The 2,640-nt window shown below is 37.8% G+C and overlaps 1 long non-coding RNA gene across 1 annotated transcript; it reads left to right on the forward strand.

Annotated features, from left to right (window-relative positions):
* Positions 1-2,103, forward strand: LOC119774302. Its single transcript, XR_005279513.1, has 3 exons — positions 1-918; positions 990-1,083; positions 1,164-2,103. It is a non-coding gene; the product is annotated as an uncharacterized LOC119774302 (long non-coding RNA).
* Positions 2,104-2,640: the final 537 nt, after the last annotated feature.

A 2,640-nucleotide genomic window follows, 5' to 3' on the forward strand; every position in this document is an offset into this window, starting at 1 on the left:
CTTCTCATTGTTTCATACTTTTCCTTTCCACTATCACTCAACTTATCTGAGATAAAGTTAATTTCAAATTGACTCTTAGTTTATTTACAGTTTTTTCTTTACTTGTTGTTTTAAAAATAGGATTTAAAATACGATATCACCTACAATAACTTAAATTATATAATTGTACTAGGTTATCAAATCAATTCAGTTTAGTTTGTCAAATAAGCTGCCTGTAGTGTCTTTAAATGTCCAGCAGGTGTCAGTATGCTGTGAGACAGTAACAATGCAGGATCAATAGAGTTTGGCTTCAAGATGCCTCATTAACCCATCACTAATATACACCTCTGGGATGGGCACATGGAGAATGGAGAAACAAATAGGTCATAAAAGTTACTAAATATAATAATGAAGTCATGTGTTTGATTCTCCATGAAAAGAGAAATACCACCTTAATGATATTCCAAAAAAAGACAATTAAAAACAATACGCTGAAATTTGTTTCCAAGTTTGAAGACATTTCGCTTCCCATCCAGGAAGCTTTTTCAGTTAAAAATGTCAGGAATAGCTTTGAGTTCGAGGCTTTGTACAGTAGCACATCATCATTAAAAGCTCAAAATGATTAGATATCATGTGAGCTGTTGATGAGCAGCTTTAATGGATGGAGCTCAGTGATTTTTACTCTGCAGTAATAAGATCTGTTCCTTCTGATCTGGTATTCCTATGGAGAGAGCTCTGACCAAGGAATGATCTCACTCCAATCTGCTCTCTGAGCAAACCATATTCCAGTGAGATGAAGCTGCTACCTAAAGTAGTTTACTTTACTGTGTGGACTTCTTTTAATTCGACAAAATAACCTCTTTTTTCCACCTCCATCTTGAATGCTGATGACAAGGAGCTGAACCGCTGGTGCTCGCTGAGGAAGACCTGCAGGTTCAGGTACTGACTGGACAGATTAAGATGTTTGAATAGTTCTGATTATTTAGTAACGTCTGTCTTTGCTTCCTAAGGTCTGAGAAGGAGGAGCTGAGTGATCTGAAGAACTATAAAGTCAAGGCACAGAAGGTGAGGAAGAAGAAGAAAGTCCTGAGCTGTGTATTCTGAGTGAGTACAACCTTAAGCAGCAGGACTCCATCTCTTCCGTGGTTAGAAGGTGACGGTGTTCATCTGTTCCTGATCTGCAGGGAGGACAAAGAAACACCAGAGGCTAAGACCAAGCTGGAGAAGAAACAGTGACACCGTCTGAAGAATCCCGATGAGCAAATCAGAGGAGCAGATCAAGCAAGCGTGGATTCTGCAGAGGAGATGGTTGAAGCTCTCAATGAGGCTTTTGACAACACCGAGGAAGGAGAGAAGATCCTGGTACCTAAGAAGAAGAAGCTAGAAGAGCAAAGCAAGGATCCATCAGAGCAGACAGCAGAGAAACGGAAGAACCGCAAGAACAGGACTGCATGGACCAAGAATCCCAGGAGGTTCAATGGATGCCTCCAACCGAGAACCAAGAGCAGTACTCGAGTTGATGGGGAATGAGGGGTGAAGGCGTCTTAAAACAAATCTTAAAAATCATCCCCCTTCTTAAATGACCATATCATGCCCTGTAACATCTTATTACTGAATGTGTGAATTTATATTATATATTCATAGTAATGGCAATAATATTGCCCTTTCAACATTTGGCAGGCTGTGCACTTACAAGTAGCCTGAGCAGATTACGGTGGCCCAGAGGGCACACGTCATTTCATTTTCGACCTCTGTGGCAAAACCAGCGGAGCAGGTAACAGTGTTCTGAACCTGAGTTAAAATATTTAGAAATTAGTATATTGTCTGACGGCAGTGTCTAATTTCACTTGCGCCGCTTCTCCTGTTTAGATGTTAAAGCCCTCAGGTTAATAGACTATATTAACCTGAGGGCAGATGAATAAATAATTCTTTATAAAATAAAGATAAAAGCATGTTTTTAAACCAATTTAACATTCCTAAGGATTCATAAAAACACTTAGTAAAAAGATCCTGACTGAGTTTATCATAATTCGTGCATGAGAGGGAAATTATTAACCAAAAACTGACAAGAAAAATACAGCAAAAAGTTATTTATGACAATAAAATACAATTAAAAAGGACCAAGACACAAATTCTTTTTTAGGTTTTATAGGAGAGAGTTTGTCTCTGCAGTCATATAGGGAGTCTACTATATTATTAGAGATAAAGAATTACTGCTCAACCCATTAATTGTATATATTATGTAGAAAACATTTTTATTTAATCTCGACCGATGTATAAATATGTGTGGAGCTTTATTTGCAAGGGCCTCATGAATATCTGGTCTGTTTTTAGTGATTTATTTGGAAAATATAGATGTTTGAATTCATGTTCCTGTTGTTTATTGTGATCAGCATAGATTGACTGTAAAATATTTTTTAGCACCTTTTCATTTTCATCCTCCCCTCTGTGCAAACTGGCCACCTCTACCAACATTTTCTGGAACTGCCATCGATGAACAACGACCACTAACTTGTTTGTATGGTTTGTTACAGAATGCAGTTAGTTTGGTTTCGCAGTATTTTGCCTCCACTAACTTTTTTTATGCTTTTCCTGTCCTTTTATAGAGCTAATTTGTTCAGACGCTGCAAGATGACCAGTTTAATATGTTTACATGAACTG

Source organism: Cyprinodon tularosa, unplaced genomic scaffold (genome assembly GCF_016077235.1).
Source record: "Cyprinodon tularosa strain WSP-4 unplaced genomic scaffold, ASM1607723v1 ctg808, whole genome shotgun sequence".
Classification (NCBI taxonomy): domain Eukaryota; kingdom Metazoa; phylum Chordata; class Actinopteri; order Cyprinodontiformes; family Cyprinodontidae; genus Cyprinodon; species Cyprinodon tularosa.